The sequence below is a fragment of the Prionailurus viverrinus genome, chromosome B4 (assembly GCF_022837055.1).
Source record: "Prionailurus viverrinus isolate Anna chromosome B4, UM_Priviv_1.0, whole genome shotgun sequence".
NCBI classification, from domain to species: Eukaryota; Metazoa; Chordata; class Mammalia; order Carnivora; family Felidae; genus Prionailurus; species Prionailurus viverrinus.
The window spans coordinates 86,083,220-86,106,386 of NC_062567.1; the positions used below are offsets into that span (position 1 = coordinate 86,083,220).

Genomic DNA, 23,167 nt, shown 5'->3' on the forward strand with positions numbered 1-23,167 from the left:
CTCATACTTTGCTGGTAGGAATGAAAAATGCTACAGGCACTTTGAGAAACACTTTAGTCATTTCTTACAAAATCAAACATGTCCTTCCTCACCATATAGACAATAGAAAATAGAAATTCCATTCGTAGGTAGTTATCCAAATGAAATGAAAACTTATGTCCACACACACACAAACTCACACATAAATGTTCATTTCAGCTTTATGATGAATAGCATAGCCCCAAATTTGAAATACCCCAAAGGCCCATCAACAGGTTAATGGATAACTAAATTATAGCGTATCTCAAAAATACATAGAAAGAAAAAGTTTCAAAAACATTATGCCGAACAACAACAACAAAAGACACAAAATAATAAATACTGTATTACTCCACTTATATGAAATTCTCAAAAAATAAATCAAATATTTTCATTAAAAGTGGATTCGTAGGGGGGCCTGGGTGGCTCAGTCGATTAAGTGGCCATCTCTTGGTTTCAGCTCAGGTGATGATCTCACAGTTCATGAGTTCAAGCCCCACTTTGGGCACCACACTGACAGTACAGAACCTGCTTGAGATTTGAGATCCCCCCCCCCCGTCTCTGCCCCTCCCCGACTGGCAAACACACACACACACATGCTCTCTCTCTCTCAAAATAAATACGTGAACTTAAAAAAAAGTGATTAGTAGAAACTGGGACTGGAGATGGGAAGAGGATTGAAATGTTCTGTCTCCTTTATTTATTCCTTTATTTTTTTATTTGTTTATTTTTAGTGCTTACAATTTTTTTTTTTCTTTCCAGGATTTTATTTAAATTCAGGTTAGTTAACATATAGTGTAGTGTTGGTTTCAGGGGTAGAATTTAGTGATTTATCACTTACATATAACACCCAATGCTCATCCCAACAAATTCCCCCCTTAACGCCCATCACCCATTTAGCCCATCCCCACACCCAAAACCCCTCCAGCAAACCTCAGTTTGTTCTCTTATGGTTTGCTTCCCTTTCTGTTTTTATCTTATTTTTCCTTCCCCTCCCCTATGTTGATCTGTTTTGTTTCTTAAATTTCACATATGAGTGAATCATATGGTGTTTGTGTTTGCTTAGAAATTTTTCAAGAGGGCAGGCATTTACAAAGCCACTGTTCTGTCTAGTGAGAAGTGGGTTCATAAGTGAATCAAAGTGACTCTGCTTCCAATAACAAATTGTTTGCTTTAATTTTCTCACACTTTTCACAAGCCAAGCTTACCCTTCCACTTTCTATTAGGGCTTTTCCTTACCAGCTCCTACCCTTATAATTTCCTAGCTTCTTCCTGGGGAACGTATTTACCAATGAGGAAGACTGATTCGTCTGACAATCCAGTTAGGTTTCCCTCTGTTTATTGTTTTTCTGTATGCTCCTTGGATCTGGTTTTTTGCATGCTTGCTTTTTTTTTTTTTTTTTTTTTTTCCCTTAGGTTAGACTTAAACTGAAAGGAGGCAATTGGACTGTGCTCTTCCTAAAACCTTCTGACTACACATTAGATCTGGGTGAGCAAACAATAGCTCTGGGGCCAGATAAGATTTCAAAACAGACCTATCAACTGTTTTACAAGTAAAGTTTTACTGAAACACAGCCATACCTGTCTGTTTATATATCGTCTATGGCTGTTTTCACACTACAGAGCTGAGCAATTGCCACTGACACCACATGGCCTCAAAGCCTAAAGAAATGTCCTGTCATTGAGTTTTGCCAAACTCATAAAAGTGTACCGTCAAAATGTATTTCTTCTGTGAGTTTGACTGTTTTAGATTTGGCCTGTAAGTGGTACCATGTATTATTTGGGCTTTTGTATCAGGCTTATTTCACTTAGTATAATGTCTTTCAGCTTCATCCATGGTGTTGCAAATGGCAGGATTTCCTTTTTTAAGGCTGAAAATTATTCCATTGTATGCATATTCCACTCTATGTGTATACGCATAATTTCTTTATCCATTCATCCATCAGTGGATGTTTCCATCCCTTCCGTGTCTTGGCTATTGTGAGTAATGATACAGTGAACATGGGAGTGCTAATTTCTCTTCAAGATCCTGATATCAGTTCCTTTGGATATACAGTAAAACCTTGGATTGCGAGTAACTTATTCTGTGAGTGTTCTGAAAGATAAGCAAGCATTTCTAATAAATTTAACTTGATAAACAAGTGATGTCTTGCAATACAAGTAGTGCGTGATGCTGAACATCACATGATCACAACTGAGCCAATGGTTCTTCTCTCTCTGTCTTGCTGTGGGATTCTGTGTGATCGTCCCCATGCTGGGATGCTTCATCTCAGGCTGTGGTGTTTGGCAGAAATCAATGTTTTTTCAGAATGTTGGAAGGTGCCCACGACTGGCACTAGTGTATTTTTTGTCGCTTCAAAGCACCTTTGCTTTTCCATACAACAGCAAGCTTAGAAATGCTTCACCTCTTTCTAGATCAGGCTGCCTGCATATATAGACCCTTTCCTCTGCTGCCTTATTGCCAGTTACATTAAATACAGTATACGAGAAGAGTTTATTAATACAGTAGTAGTCAACATCCGTGTGATCATATACAACGGCCCCCATGCAGAAAAATGTTGAAAAGAAAGGTGGTAAGGAGATGATTATGGTGGAAGTCAAGAAGGAAATCATCGAGAAGTACGAACGAGGTATGCAAGTGGCCAAAACTGCAAAATTTTGTAAGAAGTCTACGTCTGAATCTGTCTGCAAAGGAAGAGGAGAAAAACATGGAGGAATCCCTCACTTCAAATGAGATTAGGGAGATGTGTAAAATGTGGGAAACAGTGCAAGATTTTGTAGAAAACACCACCCGAATAAGACTGTAGCAGTGTAAGCAATAAATCTGTTTAATGACCATGCAATGTCACATTTCCACAAAATCCTCAAAAGGAGGCAAAAGCAAGTGACATTGGATAGATTCCTTGTTAGAGTTGCACAAAGGAAGAAGATTCCATTGAGCCAATAGATAGCAGTGATTCCATTAGTGATAGTGAAAGTCGTCCTACACAATAGCCCTCCTCTCTTGTTTCCTTCACACCAGCCACAAAGGTTTTCAAAGGTCAGTACAAGCTAATTTGTTTATTTTTCTTTGTTAAAATTTTACCTTTATTTTTTAAAATGTTTATTTATTTTTGAAGGAGAGAGAGACAGAGTGTGAGCAGGGAAGGGGCAGAGAGGGAAACACAGAATCTGAAGCAGGCTCCAGTCTCTGAGCTGTTAGCACAGAGCCCCACGCTGGGCTCGAACTCACAAGCTGTGAGATCATGACCTGAGGCAAAGTTGGATGCTCAACAGACTGAGCCACCCAGGCACCCCTACATTTTGTATTTTCTTTATTATTTTGTATTGTATTACATTATTGTAATCATTTTATATGACTATTTTGGGTTGTGGAACAGACCATCTGAGTTTACGTTATTTCTTATAGGGAAATTTGCTTTGATATACAAGCACTTTGGATTACAAGCATGTTTCCGGAATGAATTATGCTCACAAACCAAGGTTTTACTGTCTATCCAAAAGTGGTATTGCTGGATCATATGGTAGTTCTATTTTTAGTGTTTTAAGGAATCTTCATACTGTTTTCTATAGTAGCTGTACCGATTTACATTCCCACCAACAGTATACAAGAGTTTCCTTTTCTCTACAACTTCAGCATTTGTTCTTTTCTTGTTTTGATAACAGCCCATCCTTACAGTTGTGAGGTCGTTTTGATTTGCATTTCTTTGATGGTTAGTAATGGTTAGCATATTTTCATATACCTGTTGGACATTTGTATGTCTTCTTTTGGAGGAATGCCTATTCAGTTACTTTGCTATTTTTAACTGGGCTTTCATTTGTTTGTTTTTTGCTATAGAGTTGTAGGAGTTCCTTACATATTTTTTTTTTCAACGTTTTATTTTTTATTTTTTGGGACAGAGAGAGACAGAGCATGAATGGGGGAGGGGCAGAGAGAGAGGGAGACACAGATTCGGAAACAGGCTCTAGGCTCTGAGCCATCAGCCCAGAGCCTGACGCGGGGCTCGAACTCCCGGACCGTGAGATCGTGACCTGGCTGAAGTCGGACGCTTAACCGACTGTGCCACCCAGGCGCCCCATACATATTTTTGATATCAACCTTTAATCAGATATATGGTTTGCAAATATCTTCTTCCATTCTGTAGGTTGCCTCTTCACTATGTTGATGTTCACTCTGTAGTTAGTGTGACATCGACTAATTTGCTAAACTTCTAGGAGATTTTGTTTCCTTCTCTCTTACATAAAGGGAATTGAAATAGATCCAAAGGTCCTTCTTGGTGTTAAAATTTTGTTATACAATTTAAAATGTTGCTAAATATTGGAAAATACCCTTATGATTAAAACACATCATTAAGTCTATGGTTCATAAATGATTACACTTGAAACCAAAACACCATAATTTAATTTAGCACTCATCCAAAATCTAGGGAGGAGGTTGGAAATGACAAGAAATATAATTAAAATATATTTCTATTTTACCCTGGCAAATAACAAAAACAATCTTTATTTAAAATAATAGAATAATAAAATCTGAATGCAGTAATATTCTCATAATTTCTTGGACAGAACATGGTTTAGAGAATGTCTATTTGAAGACTACATGAATATTTGAGTCGTATACAACTCCTCAAACAACTTGAAAAATTTTAGACAATTTCATGAATGAGTATTTAAACTTATAGCAAGCCAAGGAAAGATCAGACATAATGTGCAACTAAACAATTTGATAAGACTCGTGTTCTCTCTCTCTCTCAAAACAAATAAATAAACTTAAAAAAAATAGAATAAGGCTGAAAAATACTTAAATGAGGCATGATAGTAAATGTGTTCTAAAGTTTACCTTAAATACACTACTTCACAATTTTTAGAACACTTAGAGAAAGAGACATTTTTTGTTTTTATGCTTTCATGAAATTAAAAGCTTGATAACACTGTAATTGCGGTCTTAGTGGCATACATCTTATTCTTTTGTCGTATCTTCATTAATAAATTTCAGAGTCGATAATTCTGGAAATAAAACAAAAGTAAATTACCTATTTTCCCTCTTAGATTCAGCAGCAAACATTAAAATGAAAAAAAATCCTAAGAATAATTACTGGATAACCTAATTCCATTTCTTGGAAGAAGTTGCTTTATGCATTCTTGAGTGTTCTATTAATCATTGAGTAGCATAGGAATGGAGATAAAAAATGATCCAGAATTGACAACTAGGTGGTTTTTTTTAAGTTTATTTATTCATCTTGAGAGAGAGCACACATGAATGAGTGGGTGAGGGGAAAAAGAGAGAGGGAGAGAGAGAATTCCAAGCAGGCTCCATGCTGTCAGCACAGAGCCCCATGCAGGGCTTGATCTCACAAACTGTGAGATCATGACCTGAGCCAAGATCAAGGGTTGGACGCGTAACCAACTGAGCCACCCAGGTGCCTCTCAACAACTAAGTTTAAGTGTGTATTTGGGGGTCTCTTTGAATGCATTAAACATGAGATAAATTCTGGTAGAGTTTACAGGAAAGTGCTTTTGATGTGCAATTGTACTGATGGGGGGATGGGAAACCCATTATAAAGGCCATGAATATAAAATCATTGAATCATGCCTTGGTGATTGTCTTTCTGTGTGACCTTTGTCTTAATCTCTATTTTCCAACAAGAAATTAATTATTAATTCACTTATCCACACACATGTATTAAGTGTTTACTAATAATTGTGGTCAACTTCTCTCCCAGCATGCTCTGTGGCTTAATAACTAACCTAGTGGTTATAAAGGTCTGAATAGAAGTTATATGTAGGAGAAAAACCACAAGGGAGAAATTGAAGGTGAGTCATCAGGAGAGGCTGACTGCCTTTAAGGCCTCACTGGGTGAGGTGAGCCTGGTGATACTATCAAGAGTCTAGCATGTGGTCCCTAGCATTTCATGCTCTAAAACTAGACATTTCAGCATGAGTTGATAACCAATCTCTGGTCAATGGACTGATGCTAACCAAACCTGACTCCAGACTTACATGTAAACCAGAATGCAATTATTTCTTTTGTATTGAGGCTGGCAATCTTTTATCAGTGACCAATTATACAACTCCAAGAATCTCCTTCCCCACATATTAATCAGAATGTGGCTCTCTTAGCAAAGAATAAGGCAAAAGGGCTTAGATATTCCTGAGGAGGATTTGACTAACTGAAATATGCTAATCTCACAGCAAAACACGCTGTAGAATTCTCAAGTTCTCTAACATCAGACACTGCTTCATTTTCTTTGCTTGTCCCAAAGTTCTACTGATGCTCTTTTATTTAATATAAACACAGGTATTCCCTACTCTTTGAAAGTTTGTGTTATACCACTTCTTTTATGAAAGAGTACCTGTTCTCACTAACTGAAAAAAATGCAAAGAGGGTTTTTGTTTTTACCAAAAAAAAGGTGAAAAGCAAAACTAGTTATATCAGCATTTGTTGTACAGGGAGAGCCATGACAGAGGCAGTGTGCATCCCCAACAGAACAGCAAGAGGATCCCCCAGGGTTTCCCCATAACAACACTCAACATCTCAGCATCAAGTGGCCATAACTTTGAACGGTATCTGTGAGCATCTGCCCTTTATCGCAATTTATATTCACTTAGCAAGATGTGTCCTATGGTATCAGAAAAGCCTAAGAGAGGGTATTTTGGGGGGAATGCTCAAAAATTTTTTCCACATACATTAATGGTAGTTGCTTCTTTGCTTTACATCATTTCAACCTATAAAAGGTTTCATGGGAATGGTATACTTTTGGATAGCAGGGAAAACTGTATTTTGGATTAAGCCAAATTAGCTGTCCCTAGTCAAGAAGATGATCTGGGGCTAAGAAACATTCTGTCTCTTCCCATCATGTTCTGATTTAAGGCATTTATTTTTCAGAAGACAACCTTGTCTCCTTTATCCCTACCTAAGTTTTGGGGGCATCTCATTCTTCTCTCATGTAATGTCTATAATAGCTCTCAGTATACCGTAGGAAAAAGTTTAAAGTATAATTTTTCTAGAATATTTTTAGAGCACCAAATTATGTAAAAGTATAATTTAGACAGAACATAACATTTTGTGAAAATAACCACTAAATAAAAATCAAATAGTTTGCAAACTGGTCTAAGTTTGTTGGAATACTTAAATCATGAATGAAGGTAGAAAAATATCTGGATTTAGGCTGGGCAATAGCTTTCAAATATTTCAGGACTGAGCTTTAGAAGCATAGGCATATGGTACTATTACTTCTTGAGACCATTTCTCTTAGTTGAAATCAAAAGCACAATCTGAATCAAGTAAACTAAATGGCTTTTGCACCTTGTGATTAGAGTAGGACTCATGAGTATTGGATTATAGTTATATTTTTTTGTATTAGGAAAAGTTGTAAGATCCTCCATCCTGTAAGGATCATGTTGCCTGATTGTCTTTGGAATTTCCATATCCGTGTGGATTCCCGCACATATGCTATTAAATTTGATTTTTCTCCTATTAATCTCCTTCATGTCAATTTGATTCTAAGTCCAGCTGGAAGGACCTTGAATGGAAGAGGAAATTCTTCTTCCCCAACACTAGCCTACTCTTTCTCCCTTGCTAATTACATTCAGTCTCAAAACTTTAAATGTCTGTATGCTGATGGTTCCAAATTTATATCTCCATCACATTTTTCACTCCTATCGATTTGTATATCCAACATTTCTATCTGTATTGTCTAGTTGATGTCTCAGCCTTAACATGTGAAGGGGGGTTAGAACAAGCCTTTCCAAAATGTGCCACTTTGGCATATGAAATAGTTTGAGCTGAAGTCAATAAAGGCCCAAAAGACTCAGAAAGAGCTTTTACTTTCCCCAAAACTACCTGAAAGAATCGAGAAAGGGAGCCCAGACTAGAAAAAGAGCTATTACCAGAGATAAATTTTTATCTAAAAGACCTAGCTTTTAGGGCAAACACCTAATTACTAATTAAACATCTGCTCTTTTTATCATCCTATGAATTACCCTCCTCTGCTTTGATGCCCCAGGCCCCTATCCCATTCCTTAACTCAGGGTGGCATATAAGTCTCAACTGACTAACCGGTCCTTCAGTCTCATATTCCTAAGGGGCTCCTGTACATACATAATTACATTTGTGTTTCTCCTGTTATTCTGTCTTAAATCAATTTACCAGCCAAAGAACCTAGAAAGGTGTAGAAAAAAATTTTCCCCTCAACACATGGGTACAATGGTTTCCTGATACACTGCCTCCCCACAACCAGCAATTTTTTTCCATTTTCCTATTTCTATAAATGGCAATTTCATTCTTCTAGTCATTGAGGTGAAAAAAAAAAATCCTTGATATTATCTTGGTTTTCTTTCACACTCCGAATCTTATCTGTAAGCCAGTTCTGTTGGCTCCAATTTCAAAATACAGAATCCAACTATGTCTCATAACTTCCAATGTTACCAATCTGATCCAAACCACTATATGTCTCATGTACATTATTGCAATAGCCTCTTGACAGATTTGTCCTAACACAGTAGCCAGTGATCCTATTGAGGAATCCTGGTTCATTCATTATCCTACTCTGCTATATGACTATTTCATACCTTCATCTTTCTCCTCATACCTCCAATATACCCTCTTACATTATAACTCCTTCCTAATGACCCTGCATGTTATTAGATCATGTCACTCCTCTTCCCAAACTCTCTAATGGCTTTCCATCTCATTCAGAATAGAAGTCACAGTCCTTACAAAGACCTACAGAGCCCATTTCCTCTCTGAGTCCATCTCCTGTGATTTTACCTCCTTACTTATAGTGTTCTAGCCACCCTGCATGCCTTCTTATTCCTCAAAAATTCTATGAAAGCTGCTACCTAAGTCTCCTTGTACTGGTTGTTCCCTCAACTTGGAATGTTTCCCTGCAGGTATCTGCCTGGCTCACTTCCTCACTTTTTTCAAGTCTTTAAGTGAGATGACGCTTTTGCAGTGAAGCTTTCCCTGAGTGCCCTACTTAAATTGCCCTACTTAAATGCCTTTCACTTTTTTGTCTTTGTTTTTCTCCATAGCAGCTGTCACTCTCTGACATACAACTGTAGGCGACGAAAAAAATGTCTTAGGTTCTCCAGCTGTGGCCCTGTAAATTAGACTGGCCAAGGACACATTAACAAGAGTAAAACAGAAGTTTGTTATATGTGCCTTATGCATGTATACATAGGAGCACCCAGCAATGAGTAACCCAAAGGAGTAGTTAGAACTTGGGTTTATATACCATCTTACACTGAAAAAATGGGAAGGAGCTTTGGAGCTTCTGAGTGGAGGGGGACTTGTTATGGGAAGGTGACCAGGGAAGGTAGAGTAAACAAAGGTTTTAAAAGGAGGCTTGTTATGCAGATTTAAGCAATGTCTTCTCCATTGATAAGAGTTGTTAAGAATCCTCCTCTTTCAGGTACAAGAGAGGGAGGAATCTTTACAAATGGAAATATCTTTTATCAATGTAAATTTCCTTTACAAAAGGAAAACTTTTGCCCTGTTTTTAGAACTTTTCTTGCAGCTGCTGCTTCTCAGTGGACTTTAGCTCAAAATAATCCTTATGCCAAATAGGCATCTTTAGGGTGGCATATTTTGGTACCCTTCACAACATATTGTCCTTATTTATCTTTTTAAATACCTAAATGATCTCTGGAGCATAGTAATTCTTAACGAATATCTGCTGAATGATTTAATAAACATTTATTATCCAGCAACAATGGAAAATGCAGCTTAATGTTTCATATTATTTTACCCTAGAAACATTATCCTGGAAGAACCATGCAGAGCACATTATGTTCATTTTTTATTTTCAGCATTTTTGTAGGTTTAGATTCCCCAAATCCATTATTTTTCCCCCTAAGGGTAGAGTCTAGTTAATGTCTCTTATGACTCCTTCAATAAAATTATGCCTGCACTGATTGACCCAATTCATTTTCCTATGCTGAGGACAGAGAACATACTGAAATACTTGAAAGCACTGAAAGCATTCTCCAAGTCAACAAAAATTCCTGGAATGCAAAGATTTGGTAAGAGGCATGAGGCAGCTTTATTGCTGTGTAGTTTGCAAACTGAGAGGGACTCAGCCTTTGGCTACAAATCGAAAGTACTCCTAAGGGGAAGGTTTAGACTCTGGATTAAATAGGCAAAACCCACAAGTACTGTGCCCTTTATCGAGATTGGTCAGACTCAGGTCCCAAACTGCAAACTTCAGGAGCAGAGTGACAAGCAGGATACAGTTTGCTATTTCTGGTAGCAGTTTCAGGATGTGGCAGCCGCTGAAGAGCATGATAAGATATGTTGCAAGGGTCTTTCTGCAAATTTGGCTGAATTTTGTGCAAGCTTATCACCTCAGGCTGCGATGACTGGTTTTATTCCCCATAGTCATTCGGACTGATTAACCTTTCAATTTCTCGCCCTTGAAATAAGGGAATCCATCTTGTCTGTTAGCCTTTGCTGTCTTCTGTTCTCATCCACAATCTCTTGTTTTTTATTCCCTTATAATCAGAGAAACCTCATTAATAAGGTCTCTCTAAATTAAGCCCAACCATTCATTCAACAAATATTTACCGTGTGAGACTACCCTGGGCTCTGTCATATAAATACATAAATGGATCCTGCCCTCAAGTAACTTACACTCCAATGGAGGAAATGGGATATCTATACATTAGAAAGAAATACAGTATCATCTGCTACAACTCAGCAGATGGTATCTTGAGGGATGTAGAGGTTAAGCAAATATAAGCATTAGAAAATTTGGATCACAGGAGAAAGAAAAAAGAGTAGGATGAATGCAATATGCGCTAGTTGATTTTTAGAAGCACATTCTATAGCAGTTGAGTTTAAAACCAGGTAACTTAGCTCTTTATTTGTAAGATGCTTCCCCCATGGAACTGGTAGTTTATATTATAAAAGTTGGGCCATGTAAGTTGTATTAGGATTCAGTCTTTATATGACAACACTAGAGAAAAAAGTTCTATTTCTGAGGAACATGCTGTGGCTGATTAAGGAAAACAACTGCAGCCACTCAAGATTATTTTTGGTCTCATATTTCTGAGGGGTTGACAAACTCTACATTGAGACTCGAATACAGCTAACTACTTGATTTTGTAGATAAAGTTTTATTGTAATACAGTCATGCCCATTCATTTACATATTATCTGTGCTGCCTCCACACTACAACAGGAAAGTCGAGTAGTTGAAATGGTAATTGGAGGTCTGATGATCCATAACGTCTAACATAACCGCTAGCCAGTTCATTACAGAAAAAGTTTGCCAATTCCTGTTCTATGGGATCGTCTCCATTTACCTACTGACTCTTTCCACTGGGGACCCAAATAAAGATCAGAAAAATTCAAAAAGTGTGAGAAACAACGACTAGTGGAATCTTACTAATCTAGGGCTTGTTAACTAATTAAAACATCTTGAGCTTTACTTATACTAATTCTAAATCAATTAATGTTGTCCTGACTTTTAGCCACATGAAAAGACAGCTATGATGCAATAAAAATGGCACTCGAGGGAAGCCTGGGTGGCTCTGTTGGTTGAGTGTCTGACTTTGGCTCAGGTCATGATCTCACACTTCGTGGGTTTGAGCCCCATGTCAGGCTCTGTGCTGATGGCTTGGGGCCTGGAGTCTGCTTCGTATTCTGTGTCTCCCTCTCTCTCTCTCTCTCTCTCTCAAAAGTAAATAAATAAACATTAATAAAAAAAAGAAAAAATTTAAAAATGGCACTTGGAATTGATTTTGAAGATCTGGACTCAAGTTCCCCTCTTCCAGTTACAACCATAGACTAAAAAATCAAAATCTCTAAAGTCAAAGGATAAATGATGGGAGAGATAGTCTTTAGGACTAGTTATAAAAATTGAATGAGATAATAAAAATAAAAGAGCTTTATGAATTAAATCATGATATCATTATCAAATATTGTTCATGATCCTAAGAACATATACCATATTTAAAAGGCAGGCTCTATCATTAGATCGATTTGAATGATTTTATTGACAAATATTTAATGAAATAATCCTCAAAAAGCATATAGCACACGACTTGGCAACATTAGCTATTATGTATTTTATTACAGTTATTATTATAAATCAACTAGCACTTGTCATTCATAGATAATACCCTTCAGTGCTGTCAGCTGTTATTCAATCTTTGAGTGCTCTAACTTGGATTAGTGAAAGGCTGAAGACCAGTGAATATAGAGGGCTAATACTTACTTCTAGAGCTTAGACCTGCTACCATTCCCTGATACTAAACATGACCTAGTAAGTCTGTAATCTTAACCTTCTGTCCACTGTTAACATGTTTCATACATTTTATTTGTGTTTATTTTTATGATTATAATATATCTCTGTTTATTATTTTTCTATATCCACTGTTTTTCATTACTACATGGGAAAAATGAGTAAATAAACTTTTTCACGCAAAGCCATATGCTATAACAATTCATAATTCAGCCTGATGCTAATATTATTTACTTTGAACAAGACTAAGGAATACATATATATATATATATATATATATACACATATACATATATATACTTTCAGCAAGACTAAAGAATATATACACACACACACACACACACACACACACACACACACACATATATATATATATTCCCTTAGTCTTGCTGAAAGTAGATACATGTATGTGTGTGTATATATATACATATACATATATATGTGTGTATATATATACACACGTACTTATATTTACTTTCAGCAAGACTAAGGGAATATATATATATATATATATATATATATATAGTTAGGATGTGGAGATACAAAAATTAGGCCATTAATTTAGGGAGAGAAAAATATATAAATATTAGCATTCTGAGGAGAACAAAAGACTATATTTTAAGCTCTTCCCTGGGAAGAGTTGCAACTGTAATGTTAATTTTAGAATTATTTTGGAATTTGTAATAAATTGAAGACTAGTATCCTTAAGAAATTATTTTGATCTTGTCATAAAAGTTGAGTTTAACACATGACATTGACTCTCTTCTCTTATTTCTGAAATATAACTTCCACTGCTTGCCACTAGTAACTTTCTATCTCATATTCCACCTCAAGGAGCCAAGGCCTCTTCACTCCCTTTACCAGGAGAACTTGAAAAGTAATAGAAGGAATCTGGCTTTGCTCTTTTTTGGCCAACATGCCCAGGTGGTCTGGTCTGACCAAACGTTAGCAACAACTATGTAAACAGAAAAAAGTTTTTGCATTTATTTTTGCTTTTTATTGAGGGACCAGGGAAATTTCATAAGTTTTATGTGAGAGAGGAACAAATATTGAGATTCTAGTTAACACACTTGTGTTAGCACAAGAGACAATTTTTTGTGTGTGGGTGAGAGAGAGAGAGAGAGAGACATGAAGAGTGAGCATGCGAGGGGCAGAGGGGAGGGAGAGAGAATCTTAAGCAGGCTTCATGCCCAGTGTGGATCCCGATGTGGGGCTCCATCCCATAACCGTGAAATCATGGCCTGAGCTGAAATCAAGAGTCAGATGCTCAGCTGGCTGAGCCACCCAGGTGCCCCTGAGATAATTCTTTTAAGACTTAGAATTTTGAATTTTGAAAATTCTTCCTCTGCTACTAGCCTGTATCATTCTCTGGTGTCCTCTACGTTAGTTAGACAAATGAGAAGTTAAAGGAAGCAGCACTGTCCCTGCAATAGGACTATTCTCTCTTCTGACACGAACTACAAGTTCAGAAGGTCCCCAAAACCACCCTCAAGATTGATAATTCACTAGAAGGACTCACAAAACTCATTGTAAGTACTTATACTTACAGCTATCATTTATTACAAGGAAGGTATACAGATTAAACTTCGCCAAGGGAAGAGTGGACTCTGGATAAGTACCAATGGTGGGGTTACCATTGTTCTCTCTCTATGCAGTCAGGACGTGTTACTTTCCAAGCATTGATGTGTTGACAATATGCATGGAGTATTGCCAACTAGGGAAGCTCACCCAATTCTCTGGGTTCAGAGACTTGACTGGGGCTCCATGACATAGACATAATTGATTGATTACCCACATGCTTAATCTCAGTCTTCAGTTCTCTCCTTGAATCACTATCTGATGCCCACAACACCCCACTTCAGGTTTTCTCTTGGATGAAAAAGATAGAGAGACTCCATCTACACCTAATTCTTTCTCTCTTCTCCCCCTGTTATGGTCTGAACTGTCTCACCTCAAAATTCATATGGTGACATCCTAACCCTAATGGGACTATATTTGGAGATAGGGTCTTTAAAGAAACAATTATGATTAAATGAGGTCATAAGAATGGGGCCCTCATCCAATAAGATGAGCATCCTTATAAGATGAAGGGATACCAGAGATCTCCCTCTGCATGTACAGAGAAGAGGCCACAGGAGAGCACAGTGAGAAGGTGGCTTTCTGTAAGCCAGGAAGAGTTGACACCAGAAACCAACCCTGCTGGCACCTTGATCTCACACTTTCAGTCTCCAGAGCTGTAAGAAAATGAATGCCTGTTGTTTAAGCCACCTAGTCTGTGGTTTTTTGTTATGGCAGCCCAAGCAGACAAATATATTCCCTCTCTCTTTCTCTTTAGGCTCCTCTTTGTAGCCAAGCAAGATGGTGGGTTTTTTTTGCTCCTGACCTTTCTGTGCCAGACACTACTCATACCATATCCTTCATTCCTTCCTATGTTATATTTAATTTTTAAGAAATCTATGCTTTAGTTCTCTACACTTTAGCTTGGTTTTTCAAGCCAGATCCCTGTGGATTTCAAAATATAATTATTTCTTCTTCTTCTTCTTCTTCTTCTTCTTCTTCTTCTTCCTTTCTCTTCCTCTTCCTTTTCCTCTTCCTTCTCCTCCTTCTCCTCCTTCTCCTCCTCTTCTTCTTCTTCGACACTGGCTGAAAGAGAACTTTTTATTAACTTTATGTACAGAAAATTCAACAGCATCCACTTTCCAGTTTGATGGCCAGTTCTTTAGCCTTTGCCTTTTCCAGATTGGCAGTGGGAGTCCTGGACTTTGGCTGTAGGACGTTGCCTCCCCAGTAGCAGCAGATCTCATGATATCTGCCATTGTCGTTAGTCCTGATGGCTTCTACCAGCTCAGCCAGAGCTCCTTTGTCTTCCGAGGCAACCTGTGTGAAGGCGATGGTGGTACAGATCTTCCTGTGGACCAGACGCCCCAGCCTGGCCTTCCCCTTGATGTTGCAGTAGGGAGCCTCTATCTTACCACACAGGACAGGCAGAGAGATGGCCAGCTCAGTGGGATCCACAGCATGTGCAATCACTACCAGGTCAGGCTTCTTGTTCTCCACTAGGGGTGACAGTATTAACCCCAGCTTGAAGGACAGGCAATCTCTCAGTGGGGACATCCTCTTTCTGGCAGCTTTCTTCTCAACCTGGGCCAACAAACTCTGCTTCTTCTTTTGCTTTGTCTCTGGTCTGTATGTGTGGGCCAGCTTAATAGTTGAGTAGCTGTTTGGCGGTCCAGGGCCTAGGTGAACTGGTTAATCATAGGAGGGACTTTTAGACGTTTATAGAGACTAGCCCTTTGCCACTGCAGCCGGATGTAGCAGGGCCATTTGACAAAACGGGTAAGGTCCCTTTGGGGCTGGATGTCCTGTCCGATGCCAAAATTCTTGGGCCTCTTCTCAAACAGGAGATTGACCACCTTCTTGTCCTCCTGCTTCTTCATAACAACAGGGGCAGGGGCCAACTTCTTCCCCTTAGCTTTCTTTCCTTTTGGCATCTGGGATGGCTGGAGGAGAGGCCTATGATCGCTTCTTTTTAAAATTGGTTCTCACAAATCAAACGCATCTTCATTTAAGATGAGTGTGCCTTCTGTGAGTTTTAAAAAAAAATCGACTAAGGACCTCAGATAAGTTCTTAGGTCCCAGACTCTATCTGACCTTTCCCTTCCCCCTTCATCAGAAGTGAGCAATGTCAATAACTCATTAGATGGGAAGAGCGCCACAGAGCAGCTAAAATAATTAGTTACCACATTAGCCGCCAAAGTTTGTTCTGACATTCTGCTGATATCAGAAATAACGCCATTCCTATGCACCAACTCTGATTAAATTATCTTTAATGTAGTGTGCTTCTAATAGAAGGGAGCAAAGAGAATTTTTCTAGTCTATCTTGTCCCAAATCTATACAAAGTTTCCCATTATCGTGGAATTATTGCAAGGAACCTGTGAATTCATATACCATTCCAAGCTTTGACTGTAGATTTATTAGCAGAGTGGTTCACACAAATGTAAGCATCTATCTTTCAAATGTATATAGGCCTCATTGCAATGAACAAAATGCTAATCATTGAAGGTATTACTGAATTCATGAAAGTTGTTTATCACAATGCATTTTCTTTTTTTTCTTAATGTTTATTTATTTTTGAGAGAAAGAGAGAGAGATAGGAAGAGAAACAGAACACGAGTCAGGGAGGCACAGAGAGAGGGAGACACAGCATCCGAAGCAAGTTCCAGGTTCTGAGCTGTTAGCACAGAGCCCGATGTGGGGCTCGAACTCATGAACCGTGATATCATGACCTGAGCCAAAGTCGGATGCTTAACTGACTGAGCCACCCAGGCGCCCCAACCATGCATTTTGTAAATCAATGGATACCAGAACTGCAATTACTGTCACATGGGAGTTCAATATTTTGTTGTTGCCATTATTACTAAAGTCATTTTCCTAAATGAAAATTTCAGTACCCTTATCTATGCTCTTTTCCTTCCCTACCTGAAGAAGCAATTCTAGATTGTGCCTTATTAGAAAGTCTCATTTATTAAATAATCTTATTAGTCCTGCATGTTACTCTTTTCTAAATCTTAGTTCCAGTTGCGTGATTCACCTTGTCTATTTTGGCAACCAGAACATTCTCTGGAAAAGCAATCTTGGAAAATTTTTTGCCCAAAAGGAATTCTAGAAGAGGCTTTTTTTTTTTTTTAAACCAGATTCCCAGTCTGCCCATTTTTACCACCAGAATGTTTTTGTATAGTACCGTTTTTATTATAAAAATAATACATTGGGCACACTTTCATGCCTTATTAAGAACATAATCTTTAGGGGCGCCTGGGTGGCTCAGTCAGTTGAGCGTCCGACTTTGGCTCAGGTCCCGATCTCACAATCCTTGAGTTCCAGCCCCACCTCGGGCTCTGGGCTGATGGCTCAGAGACTGGAGCCTGCTTCCGATTCTGTGTCTCCCTCTCTCTCTGCCCCTCCCCCGTTTATGCTCTATCTCTCTGTGTCTCAAAAATAAATAAACGTTAAAAAAATGTATAAACAAAATTTAAAAAGAACATAATCTTTAATGCCTGTGTAGTATGTTTTTGCCATATGATTAGATTTAATAATTTTTATCACTCCATTAAGCTATTTTTCAGCTTTTTACTGTTGTAAATAAATAACGATATATATCCTGGTATACAATTTTATTATTTCAGATAAATTTATGCCAAATTTACTCAGTCAAAAAATATAAACATGTTTAAAGCTCTTAATACACATTTCTAAATTAGTTTCCCAGAAAGGTGGTGCCTATTTAATTTTTTTTTTTTTTCAACGTTTATTTTATTTTTGGGACAGAGAGAGACAGAGCATGAACGGGGGAGGGGCAGAGAGAGAGGGAGACACAGAATCGGAAGCAGGCTCCAGGCTCCGAGCCATCCGCCCAGAGCCTGACGCGGGGCTCGAACTCCCGGACCGCGAGATCGTGACCTGGCTGAAGTCGGACGCTTAACCGACTGCGCCACCCAGGCGCCCCGGTGGTGCCTATTTAAACTCCTAGTAGGAGCTAAATTCCCCCTGTGAATTTTACCTCCTGAAAAGCAAAAACTGATCATTTTCCTTTTTTCAAAATAGTTGATAATTTGGTGACAATTATTTGGAAGATTGGATTTTTCCTTTTTTTATTACACATTTATATTTTATCTTTTGACAATTGTTCTTTTTAGCACTAGAATTTGGTTTTCTTTACACCACTTCCTTTTTATAGTATTCCTTGTTCCATGTAATTTGCAGCTAATTTTCTATGTACTTGCACTAAAACTATCAATTTTATCTCAATTATAGAGAGTCTCTAGTCCTTCTAGCTATAACTGCTCAGAGTTCACATATTAGAAGATTTCTCCTCCTTGCCCATACTTACGTAATTTTCATAATATAGTGCAGGATTGGGCAAATGCTGGAACTGCTCTCCAAAAATCCTTGCTGGCCCCATTTTCTCATGGAATGGCTTTCCCATCTAGACTGGATCTCTGCTTCAGGTGCCTTTAAATTCATTTAAGTCATTACAGGTGTAAGTGAGTGGGCAATTTTCCCTCTGCACAAGGTCATCAATTCTTTGTTGCTGCCTTTCACTATTTTTTTAACATTTATTTTTGAGTGAAAGAGAAAGAGCACACACGCACACAAGTGCAAGTGGAGGAGGGGCAGAGAGAGAGAAGGAGACAGAATCTGAAGCAGGCTCCAGGTTCTGAGCTGTTAGCACAGAGCCCAATGTGGGGTTCAAACCCACCACCTGCCAGATAATGACCTGAGCCGAAGTCAGACACTTAACTGACTGAGCCACTCAGGCTCGGGACTATCTCAGGCTATTAAACATACCCTCTGAAATAGTCACTTGAGGTTAGTATGTATCATTTCCTCATACGCTTACAAATGCAGTCCAACCTAGCTTCTAGCCACTGCAATTCACATTGCAGAAAGAAACAAATCTGCAACAAAAATTGCTTTAAGGCCCATCATCTCTACTTTTGAATCATCTGGCTTCTTTCAAGAAACAATAACATTTAAAACTCAAACTAATAAAGATGAAGTCAAGCTTTCACTTTTTGTGGATGACATGATATTATACATGGAAAACCCGATAGACTCCACCAAAAGTCCGCTATAACTGATACATGAATTCAGCAAAGTCGCAGGATATAAAATCAATGTACAAAAATCAGTCTCATTCTTATACACTAATAATGAAGCAACACAAAGACAAATAAAGAACTGATCCCATTCACAATTGCACCAAGAATCATAAAATACCTGGGAATAAACCTAACCAAAGATGTAAAAGATCTGAATGCTGAAAACTATGGAAAGCTTATGAAGGAAATTGAAGAAGATACAAAGAAATGGAAAAACGTTCCATGCTCATGGATTGGAAGATTAAATATTGTTAAAATGCCAATACTACCCAAAGCTATCTACACATTCAATGCAATCCCAGTCAAAATTGCACCAGCATTCTTCTCAAAGCTAGAACAAGCAATCCTAAAATTCGTATGGAATCACAAAAGACCCTGAATAGCCAAAGTAATATTGAAGAAGAAGACCAAAGCAGGAGGCATCACAATCCTAGACTTTAGCCTCTACTACAAAGCTGTAATCATGAAGACAACATGGTATTGGCACAAAAACAGACACATAGACCAATGGAATAGAATAGAAACCCCAGAATTAGACCCACAAAAGTATGTCCAACTCATCTTTGACAAAGCAGGAAAGAATATCCAATGGAAAAAAGACAGTCTCTTTTACAAATGGTGCTGGGAGACTAGACGGCAACATGCCGAAGAATGAAACTAGACCACTTTCTTATATCATTCACAAAAATAAAATCGATAAAGACCTGTATGTGAGACAGGAAACCATCCTAGAGGAGAAAGCAGGAAAAACCTCTCTGACCTCAGCCGCAGCAATTTCTTACTTGACACATCTCCAAAGGCAAGGGAATTAAAAGCAAAAATGAACGACCTCATGAAGATAAAAAGCTTCTGCACTGCAAACAATCAACAAAACTAAAAGGCAACCAATGGAATGGGAAAAGATATTTGCAAATGACATATGGGACAAAGGGCTAGTATCCAGAATCTATAAAGAGCTCACCACACTCCACACCTGAAAAACAAATAACCCAGTGAAGAAGTGGGCAGAAAACATGAATAGACACTTCTCTAAAGAAGACATCCAGATGGCCAACAGGCATATGAAAAGATGCTCAACATCGCTCCTCATCAGGGAAATACGAATCAAAACCACACTCAGATACCACCTCACGTCAGTCAGAGTGGCTAAAAATGAACAATCAGGAGACTATAGATGCTGGCGAGGATGTGGAGAAACGGGAACCCTCTTGCACTGTTTGTTGGTGGGAATGCAAACTGATGCAGCTGCTCTGGAAAACAGTGTGGAGGTTCCTCAAAAAATTAAAAATAGATCTACCCTATGACCCAGCAATAGCACTGCTAGGAATTTACCCAAGGGATACAGGAGTGCTGATGCATAGGGGCACTTGTATCCCAATGTCTCAACAAGAGCCAAATTGTGGAAAGAACCTAAATGTCCATCAACAGACGAATGGATAAAGAAATTGTGGTTTATATACACCACGGAATACTACATGGCAATGAGAAAGAATGAAATCTGGCCTTTTGTAGCAACGTGGATGGAACTGGAGAGTGTGATGCTAAGTGAAATAAGCCATACAGAGAAAGACAGATACCATATGTTTTCACTCTTATGTGGATCCTGAGAAACTTAACAGAAGACCATGGGGGAGGGGAAGGAAAAAAAATTAGAGAGAGAGGGAAACAAAACATAAGAGACTCTTAAAAACTGGGATATGGGTATTGAGGAGGACACCTGTTGGGATGAGCACTGGGTGTTGTATGGAAACCAATTTGACAATAAATTTCATATTAAAAAAAACTCAAACTAATAATGTACTTAAACTAGTTAAAGGTGTATTAGAAAGAATGAAAACTTTGGAAATAAGTAGACATGAACTAGCTGTGTAACTTTGGGTTGGCTTTTGAACCTAAATTTCTGTCTTTTCATTTACAGAATGGAATAAATGATACCCAACTTAGAGGTCGAGAGAATTAAATAGATAGTATAAATGTGCTATCATTCAGAATCAAAATGTCCAATCCAACTCACATGTAAGGGAAATATCTAATACCAATATTTGCTAATCATTTCAAAAATACTGACAATGAAGAGGCACAAAGAAAGCAGAGAGGTCTGGGGTGCACTGTGTGGTCCTTAGGTCCTTTTGTCCCCAGGCCAAACCTATACTTTCTCCCAGAATAACAGATGAGGTCTCCAAGTCAGTTTTTGTGAGTTTTTAACCTGATAGGGAACGGAGCATTTAAGTTATAAAATGTCTTCATTTTATATACCAGAGACATTGTCCAAGGAGAAGTCTCATAGATCTATAGATTCTGGGTATATTTGGTTTAATTTTTTCTAACTTTTGTGGGTTTTTTTTTTTTTTTGAGAGACAGAGCAAGAGCAGGGTAGGAGCAGTGAGAGAGGTAGACACAGAATCCAAAGCAGGCTCCAGGCTCGGAGCTGTCAGCACGGATCCCAACGCAGGGCTTGAATCCACGAACGATGAGATCATGACCTAAGCTGAAGTCAGATGCTCGATCAACTGAGCCACCCAGGCACCCCTGGGTATACTTACTTTAAAAGATCCTTTAGCCAAGGACAGACTACTGAGAACATGTTATAGCTAAGGACTCTTCTCACTAGCAAATAGCGCCAATCTATTTGTCAGGAACCCTTGGCAAGGGGACTAAATCAGTCAGCTGCCTTCTTTTCTTTTCCCTAGAAGAGTCCCTCAACCCCACCCCTCCCCATCCAGTAAAAAAAAAAAAAAAAGTGAATGGCTCACAGACAAGCTACTTTAACAATTTCCTCCAAAAAGATGTAAGTCATTGATTATAGTGCCTCACACAAAGTACTTGCTTGATAAATTAACCTAAGATTTTGAAGGCTATATGTATAAAATAGTCTTTAATGAAATGATTGATAGTCTCAAGTCAATAGCTGGTCAATTTCATCCCACAAAATAATACAAATGATCTAATAAGTCACTTCTTGATAACTGATACTTGAAATTATCTCCTTTGCTCAAAGTATTTGCTACAGCTGAATATTATGTTGGCATAAATATTATCAATTATCTGTAGCCCAGTATGAATGAGTTAATTTACCTGCACAATCATGAAACTTGGTGAATATATTGAGTAAATAACCGATCTTCCAAGCTAGGAATTAATTTGTTTTTGATATCCAGGATTTACAGAATTTTCACTAATTGTGATATGCTGTGAAACCACTTCCTTAGATGGCAATGTACCATCAAAGAGAACATTGTAGAAGTGAGTAATCTCAAGGCAAGGTTATTGGATACAGGGTCTATTAGTTAACTGTTCCCTACACAAACTGAGATCCAGAAGGTTTCCTCAGAGAATAGAAACTTTGTTGGCATTTCTAAAAGAACTGCGAGTCTTCAAATTAGGAAGACATAGGAAATCTGCTTTAGGTCTTCAGAGGGAAGTTATTAGGAACATGTAGGCTCCAGGGAAAGAGGGGGGTCTGCCATCAAGGCTATATGACTGCTCAGTGAGGCAGTGCTTAAATGCTAGGTAAAATGAAATCAAATTTCAGTAGAGGGATGACTGCTTTGGACTATACTCAAACTGACTAAAAATCAAGTGGGTTACTGGTAGATACTAGATTTCCAGGAACTCAGAATTGCCCAGAAGAGGTGAAGGTACTGACTTCAAAATAGAAGCAAGATGCCTAAGGCTCAGAAGAGGCCAGATAACAAGCCTCTTCATCACCCTGCAGTTGGGGTCCAGGCTACAAGGCAGGGATCTAAGAGGCTCCCAGCAGCTGCACAGTACAGCACAATTGGATCCAGAGAAGGTAATCTAGAAACACACAAGCTGGAGGAGAAAAAAGTAAGAAGTTTCGATGAAAGGCATAATTCCACTAGACATGAAAGTGAGGTCAGTACAAACAAACCTCGAGCTGGGAGACTAGAGCTGGACGCCTTAGTGGTTAAGAGCTTAGGCTGCGGAGGCAGAGAAGACTCAGGGTTGAATTTCAACTCTGCCCCTTCTGAGCTGAATGACTTTGGACAAGTTCTTTAACCTCTCTAGTCCTATTTCCTCATCTTTAAAATAGGGGACGTGATGGTGTTTACTTTTTAAGGATGTAGGAAAGCAAACTGAGATAATGCATATAATGTGTATGCCAGTAATATACAGGCATAGAAAATACTCTCAATAAACATTAGCTGCAATTATTTGTCTTGTTGAACACCTTTGCCCAACCTTTCATCTCATTTCCACCCTGGACAACATTAAAGAACTAAA

General features: G+C 38.4%; 1 pseudogene; it reads right to left on the minus strand.

Annotated features, from left to right (window-relative positions):
* Positions 1-14,944: 14,944 nt before the first annotated feature.
* Positions 14,945-15,759, minus strand: LOC125170646 (60S ribosomal protein L7a-like; annotated as a pseudogene).
* Between the last annotated feature and the right edge of the window lie 7,408 nt (positions 15,760-23,167).